Source organism: Amblyomma americanum, chromosome 11 (assembly GCF_052857255.1).
Source record: "Amblyomma americanum isolate KBUSLIRL-KWMA chromosome 11, ASM5285725v1, whole genome shotgun sequence".
Taxonomy (NCBI): Eukaryota; Metazoa; Arthropoda; class Arachnida; order Ixodida; family Ixodidae; genus Amblyomma; species Amblyomma americanum.
Window position 1 is genome coordinate 127198314 of NC_135507.1, and position 8712 is coordinate 127207025.

Sequence of the window (8712 nt, forward strand, 5' to 3'; positions counted from 1 at the left end):
AGGGCCAGCATTGGTGCTGACGCAATGTGATTTCTGCCCAGTGCTCTGAATGTCAACGTGAAGAAATTCAAAAAAGCGCAAGTAAACGGCGGGAGGAACTATGACTCTATAGGTCTGGCGCTTGCGTCCCTTGAGAGCCTGTGAGTAGTACTGCTGTGAGACCAAAGGGGTGTGGGATGAAGCCCACACTCGCACTTCCCGGTACGTAGGCGGTAGGTCCTTTACACCAGGGCCGGCGTCAAAGCCAAGACGCTTAATAAATGTTGGTACAATCGGGCTCTCGCTTGGAGTGCGGCACGAAGAGATTACCCGAAGTCGAGGGCGCTTCGGCGTCTGGCAGGGGTGCGCAGCACGGAAGCGCACCACGGGGAGTAGCGACCCCGCCTATCCGAAGCTCCTGGGTTGGACCCAGACACGACCAACGAGGTGGCAGTAGTGGACCAGCCCGCCACGCTCGATGGGAGGGCTTTCGGGCCCGAGGATGACCAAACCTAAATTGGTACAAGAGCAGTCTCTGGTGTGGGGGTCCACCAGTTGTCGAGCGGAGCTCCAGCTTAGGGGACTTGCTTCTTGGGAAGTGGTCTGGCCCTGGCCTACTCCGTGTATGGCTGGGGGGGAACTCTTGCGGCAGACCGAAAACTTCTTGTGGCGGTGGCAGATCACAACTCTGCTCCCGGGCGTATTGCGTAAGCCCGGTTGGCCTTTCCGCGTCCGTGCTTCGGCACACGTCCGCCATGGAAACCTAGGCGCCTAAAGGTGTCTAGGGCCAAAGGAAAGGAACGGGGTACCTGGGTGGTAAGTCCCCACTCTGGCCCAGGACTCCTAACAGAGGGGGCAAAAGAGGCACTGGGCCCAGCAAGCCCTTTGCCGCAATATTCTTGGCGCTACTGATCAAAATACAATGAATACTATAAGCGGCCGTCGAGCGGCGGGCGCTCCAAGATCAGGAGTGACGGATGTGAGGGAGGGGCCCTCTGGTGTAGGCGGGAGCTCTGGGGCTCCCTCTGCACAATGCAGCCATTGTGGCAGAGTTTTTGGTTCGGAGAAGGGCCTCCGAATTCATATAGGAAAAATGCACAAAGACGTGCAGACAAAAAGAGGTGGTGTAAAGGGGCGCCACCAAGATGGAACTGGATCCTTCGCAGCAGACGAGGGTGATACTCGGGAACGAGGTGAAAAGGGACGTGGTCCCTCAGGTGCATCGCAGACTGCTAGCAGAACGCAGCCAAGTGTTCCGACGTCAATGACTACCAGGGCCCAAGCCCGGTTGAGACGTGGAGCAGAGGGGAAAGGAGACCGGATGACACTGAGAAGTGGCCTGAAGGGCCCTTCTGGGACTGTAACAGACTATGCAACACAGTCCACTAGAGACGAGACACAAGGGGCTTTGGCCCCGAAGGAGCACTTGGTGCTCGACCCTGCAGCCACGGCAGGATCTGGACGAGTTTACTCAAGTTCTGAGGGTGGTGTCCTCGGCGACGACCCAGGGGACGGTGCCAGTCCCGGCTGGGGAGAGGTGTCAGAGATGAGGGTGGAAAAGGGGGCTGAACTCCTGATGAAAGCACGAACTGTGTGCCTGGACCGCGCCAATTCCAATAGTCCGGGCTCCACAGTGATTCGGCGTGCGAGTAGTCTGCGAGGTAGGCCCTCTGAGTACCCCGACACACACCACTTGGGTGTGGGAGCACGAACTGTGGGCCGGGATGGCGCGAGTATAAAAGATCCCAAGCCTGCCGTGATTTGGAGTGCTGCCCACCCGGGTGAGTTGTGTGGTGTTGTGCCTGCATCGTCGTCTCGCAGCCTGGCGGGCTCTGCCCCGCAGGCTGCTGAGCAAGACCTGCAAGGCGTTGCTGGGGAGTTTCCCCACGCGTTTTGCCGGGGCACCGCCCCGGTAGACGCGGTTTCCGCGCCTGCCGCTCCGGCAGACGCGGTTTTTGTTTTTTCTCCCGCCCCGGCAGACGTGGTGTCGGGTCTGGACACCGCAATGGACGCGAAGAGTCGATCGCCAAGAGTCGATGGGGATCGTCGACCGGACAAACACCCTCCTTATCGGGAAGGAGTGGATACTTCCGCCGAACGTTCGGATTTCTCTGTTTTGCACAGGAGCTCCTTGGGGGGTGATGTCCAGGCCACCCCGTCATGTCCTCGCGCTTCATCGGGTCGTGTTTCTCCGGCGGCGTCCGGATCTATTGTGCCTCCGGCTTCTGGGTCGGATTCTGAGTTTCACTCATGCGACAGTGACGTAGTGGTTACGCGGCCCAGAATGGGGCGTAGGGTGATTATTAGGTCTAGTGATGAGACGGACATTGAACAAAATGGTGTATGTAGTGTTGGCGATGGGGTGACTGCGGAACTTGATCGAAACGTAGTTTCATTAGATGCTTCCGGCGCTAGGCGCGGGAAGCGTAGGCTTAGCGATGAACATGATGCATCTTGCGCTAGGCGCAGTGCGTGTATGAGCGATGTTGAACGTGATGAGAGTGAACCCACTAATGTGGCTAGGAACTGTCCCGGCCCGTCTACTGCTAGGCAGGACCCGCTTGGGATATTAAGGAACGAGGTGCTCACCTCAGACTCGGATGATTCATCCTCCGAGAGCTCGCATAACACCTGTATTGACTGCAATAGGACATTCACCAGTCGAGTGGGCTTGAGCCTTCATCGGAAGAGGCACCACCTTGTGGCGTACAACGCGGAGATTGTAGTTTCTAAAACTAAGCCGCGATGGCTACCAGAGGAAAACTACCGCCTTGCGCTCCGGGAAGCTCAAATTCTGAGGCAGGCCAAACAGGATGGTGTGTACGTGTACAACATGAACGAAAGATTACATGCCATGTTCAGGAGCCGTACATTTGACAGCCTGAAATCACACAGGCGCCAGGACGCTTATAAGAGTTTAGTGAAAGAGCTCCTGACCAGACATCTAGATCCGATAGCCGAGCCGGCCGGAGAGACCGACACAATGAACACAACACAAAGTTCTACGGATGATTTTGTACCTTCTCAGTCCGACCGGGATCTGAACATAGAAGCATTACGGGCACTAGTAAATAAGCCGTGTCCGAGGACCTTTGGGGCAGACACCCTCTGGACAATCGCAAAGTTGTTTCTAGATAATGAAAATGTGCTCTTACCGTTGAACAACTATGTCCGGGAGTACTTCTTCCGGGATGGACCACCAGTTGGAACGGGAAGCCAGCCCCGACGACAAAGGAAGAGCCACCGGCCTCCCAACTCGAACCAGTAAGGAAGGATGGGGTTGAAGTTTCCATTTTTCAACCCATCACAACCACTGAGCTGAAGGCGGCATTGCCCCGACTGGACTCGGCCCCGGGACCGGATGGTTTCTCTGCCCGGGAAATTCGTGGAGTGCCGGTTTCCGTGCTTAAGGTTGTTTTGACATTGTTGATGTTGGTGGGGAGGCTGCCGGTATGCCTGAAAGGGGCTCGAACCATCTTTATCCCCAAAAAAGCCGATGCGAGTGAGCCAGGGGATTTTCGCCCAATAAGTGTAGCCCCCATATTGCTTCGCCTATTTCATAAGGTGCTGGCGACGAGATTGATGACTGCAATCCCGCTGGATCTCAAGCAACGCGCCTTCATGCCAGTTGATGGGTGTGCTGAAAATGTGCACCTTTTGGCCGGTGTAATACATGAGGCGAGGCGCAGCTATAAACCACTGTATATGGCAACACTGGACATAGCGAAAGCATTTGACAGAGTTACGACGGCAGCCATTCTGGAGGGGCTTCACAGAAAGTCATTAGACGGGCCGTTCCTACGTTATGTCCGTGACTTCTACAAAGGCGCCGAAACAGCCCTGACCTTTCAGGGGTCTTCGCAGTATGTCAAGCCAACCAGAGGGGTTCGGCAGGGTGACCCGTTATCCCCCATGTTCTTTAACTTGGTGTTAGATGGTTGGCTGGCGGTTTGCCCTCCGGAGGTCGGATTCAAGAGTGGCCCATTGTCAGTAAATGCCATGGCATTCGCTGACGACATGATAATAATGGCATCTACTCCGGAGGGCCTGCAGGAACAACTTGATTCCTTGTACGCCTACCTGGCTCCCAGGGGATTGACCATCAACCCCGCAAAGAGCCTAACAGTATCATACCTTCCTGATGCTAAAAGGAAGATCACGAAAGTCGATACCTCAAGACACTACAACATTGGAGGAGACGACATACCTGTAGCGGAGGTTGACACAACATGGCGCTACTTGGGCTTGACATTTTCGCCCATTGGGATGTCACCAGCAGACATCATGTCTGAGCTGAAAGGTTTGCTGAATAGGGTGAGCGCAGCGCCCCTTAAACCACAACAACGCCTAGTGGTGTTGGGTACTTACCTCCTCCCGAGGTTAATGCATCGGGTAGTGCTTGGTCCCACTTCCTCCAAAATGCTGATAAAGTTGGACAAGGCCACCCGGGCAGCAGTTCGACGATGGCTAAAATTTCCCCACGACGTGCCGCACTCGATTTATCATGCTGCCATCAAAGATGGTGGGCTCGGGATTCTGTCTCTCAGGGCGGCGACTCCTTGGCTGAGACCTAAAAGATTAAACGCGTTAGGTGAATCCACTAACGAGTCGTGCAGGGTGCTGGCCGGTATGCCTTACCTTGGGGAGTTAATCACCAGGGCCCAGAAAATGACTATGTACACTGGCACCGTCCTTCCTTCTGGAAGAGCAGTCCAGACATTCTGGAAAAAGGAACTGCTTGCCAGTGCGGACGGGGCATCCCTTCGGGGTGCAGAAAATGCCCCCGGGTCTACTTACTGGATTAGAGAGGGCACACATTTGCTGAGCGGCCGAGACTTTATTAACGTGATTAAGTTCAGCTTTAATGCCATGCCCTGTCTGGCCCGAACCAAAAGGGGGAGGGATGTCCCCATCACTTGCCGAGCGGGATGTTCCGCAAGGGAAACCCTGGGGCATATTACGCAAATGTGCCACAGAACTGATCAAGCAAGGACTGCGAGGCATGATAACATAGTGCGCTATGTTGGAAAGCGTGCCCGCGAGCTGGGGTGGGACGTCGAACTGGAACCATACTTCCAGACACGCCAGGGCACAAAAATCCCTGATCTCGTCCTCAAAAGAGAGGGCCAGACAGTTTTATTGGATGCCCAGGTTGTGGGGGGGAAGAACGTAACGTTAGCCCAGGCGCATGACGTAAAAGCAGTCAAATACGCCATTCCTGAACTACTACGACAAATTCCTAATGACTCGAAGCCGGTGCTTTCGGCTGTGACAATCTCGTATCGCGGGATTTGGGCACCGGCTTCTGTGCGGATCCTGAAGGACCTTGGCTTTGCTCACAATGATTTCAAAATATTAACTTTACGCTGCTTGCAGGGGGGGGGGGGGTTCAGGCCTTTGGCCGGCACCAACAGATGACGGCCTTCCAAAGGTACTGAGGATGAGGGCCCTTCACTCACCGCTCCCACTCCTTACTAACCCGGTACTACTGCCATTACAGTAGGAATCCGATTCCTTTCTCTCTCAGCGCGCGCGACGTCTCGATTTGGCTATCGCGGCGTGCTAGTCCCCTCGAAGGCTGCTAAGCAAGACGCTTCGCGCTTGGGAAAGTCACCCCAGCAAGCCTTTGGAGGGGGCTAGGGCGGGAGGTGGGAAGGACCGCACAAAAATAGCCAAATGCCTCGTCATCTAATTAGTGACGCGCATGAATGGATTAACGAGATTCCCACTGTCCCTCTCTACTGGGGGGGAAATCCGACTGTGCGGCCTGCCCGTGGCCCCCCCTGCCACCGGATACGGGCCGGTGTAGTTTCGGCTACTAGGCTTTGTTCCGGTGCAACGCACAGCGGTGGGGATGGGCTGGCCGGGGCCCGTCCTCTGGGGATGCAAAACCCCATGGGAGTGGCAGCGACTCCCAAGCGACTGAGTGGGCCAGTCGCGCACGTGAGGTCCGATGCCTGAGCGGAGGCAGGCATGGTTTCACTATCAGGTTGGACTCACGGAATTGGACTCAAAAACTGCTCGAAAATCAAAAAGCCTCTGCACGCGGGGGCGTGCGTGGCTACCGGCTGGCGCGTCGGTTTCTGGCCACGGAGAGGCCAGGTCCGCGCGGGGGTTTCCAGCAGAAGGGCTCTGAGGAAGCGATGTCCTCGGGGAAGCAGCCAGGGATGGCTGACCGCGGGGCCGTGAGGCTAGAGCGCGGGACGCCGAGGTAAGGGGGACCTTAGTAGGACCGATGCAAAAACCGTCGATGTTGCGGAGTACCGGTGGAGTAGGCCCGGGTTATCTCACCCTCGGCCAGGTTCTTGGTTTGTGGCCCGGTCAGCCCGGCCCTGAACACTCCCTCCTCAGTAGGTGTGGAGCAAGCCAGGGGAGGAAATAAGTGCATGGTTGGTTGGTTGGAAGCACAGGTGGGTCCCCACGGAGGGGTGGGTCATGGTGCCGAGGGCTGCGTGCCGATAGGCTGACGACCCAAGTCTCTATTGGCCGGATCACACCACACATACTTCCGGTGTCTGAAAAGCCGCAAAAAACACTCGACGGTTAGTAGCTGGGAGCGTAATGCAAGTCCGAACCGGACCCCTGAAAGTCGAGGAGGAGCCCGAGGCAGCTGCCCCGGGTTAGGATTCCCTGTCTCCGAGTCGGAGCTATTGCGTCGTTGGGTGGTCGGGCATCCCGTGAGTGGAGCCGCACCATTGGAGAACATCGACGCCCTCCCTGTCCTGGCCAGACAGGAGTCGAGCGATGATAAAATGAGGGTCAACATCTCGCTGTCCCCATTCCCATCACATTACCCATAACCCTTCCCTCAGTCCCATTCCCACAACCTATGTCCTACCCCCTCCGCTACGTCCCAGGGGAGATCAGGGGAGTCTCCCCGGGCCCGCTCCCCCGGCTGAGGGTCGCTTAGTAGCATTACCTCATTTTTTATTTTCCCACATTCGGGTGGCAAAAGTACAACATTGCCTTCGGGCCTTTTCATTTACATTACGATTGGGTTAAGCCTGTGATATTTTAGTGGTACAGGCAGGAGCTCATTGGTTTACGTTTTTTTTATGGCAGCTCCACCATACTCTTTGTCCCTATCTACTATCTAGCGAAACCACAGCCAAGGGAACGGGCTTGGCAAAATCAGCGGGGAAAGAAGACCCTGTTGAGCTTGACTCTAGTCCGACTCTGTGAAGAGACATGAGAGGTGTAGCATAAGTGGGAGGTCGCGGGATACGGCCTCGCTTCGGCGGGGTCCTCGTGACCGTCAGTGAAATACCACTACTCTCATCGTTTCTTTACTTACTCGGTGGAGCGGAAAGCGGACCAATGTGTTGTCCACGCTTCTAGCGCCAAGTGCGGGGGTTTCCGTGAACCTTCGGGCTTTGCGGAAGGCCTGCACGATCTGTTCCGAGGACAGTGTTAGGCGGGGAGTTTGACTGGGGCGGTACATCTGTCAAACGCTGCACCGAGACGAGGCGAGAGCAAAGACCCGAGTGAGGAGACGCAGTCCACCAAACGGGCGATGCGTAGGCAAGCGTCGGGACACACAGACAAAACCGCAGCATGCTGTCTTCAGAGGGGCAGACGACTAAAGCGTCCACCTCAAGTGGCCAGAAAGACCCCCCTGAGAGACCGCAATACCACGGGAAAACAAATGGAACGAAAAATAAATAAATAAATGAATAAATAAAAGAAGGAAGCAAAGTAAAATGAATCAATGGAAGAATATGACAAATGGAACACACAAAGGAAAGACAAATGAAAGAGAACAGGCAAAGCCAACACACACAAAAAAACAGAGAAAAGAGCACACAACACATGCGAAGAGGAAAAAAAACACGCACAAACAAAAAACAAGAGAAATGCTTACACACATACAAAAAATAAAAAGGAAGGCCAAGAATGCCCAAAAGAGAAAGCCAGGGCGTCTGAACAATGAGCCCTCAAAGGAGGCGGCAACAAGAGAAAGCGTCCCAGGGACGCGCCAGTGACGCTCCTAGAGGCGGGGCAAAACAATGAAGCCCTGGCTGAAGATTGAAGAGTTGAGGGCGCCTCGAGGACGCGCCCTCGACAGAAACGAATATTAATGAAGCCCGTGTGGGGCGAAAGCAGAGAGGGCGCCTCGAGGACGCGCCATCAAAAAAAAATCTCAGCACAGCCCTAGAGGGCTGAAAGAGTGTGGCTCGGCCGAAAGGGTGGAAGGTTAAAAATATTGAAAGCTCGAAGGCCTGGCCCGTGGTAAAACGCTGTAGGTAAAAATTGGGTTCGTCAAATCAGACGCGGCCCCGAACGTAGTCGGGGAGAAGTGCCCTCACCGCGGCCACCACCCGGCAACGGATGGCACAATAACGGGGGTTATCGAGCCATCCGCGCCAGTGACGAGTGGAATGAGTTTCCCCGTGACCGGGCAAGGCGGCCACAATTGCGCGCGTGAGAGGACAGGTTGTTATGTAATGATGTACCGTTCCATCCGGGGCCCCGCATGGGCACACCGATGATGGAGCTATGCGGAATCTGTGCAGGTAGGCCGGACACCTGCCATGCCCGGTCAACAGGGAAACCAGAGGGCGCGACGGTGGAAACGAGAGTGGCAATGTGGAAACGTCAGGGACCCACGAATAAATCCCAGTTCCCTCGTATTCGCGCCACCATGCAGCCCACCTGGCACGCACGACGGCGCGAAACGCCACCCGAACCGAGACTCTCGAGCGCAGTACACTCCGCACCCGCGGCGACAAGCTG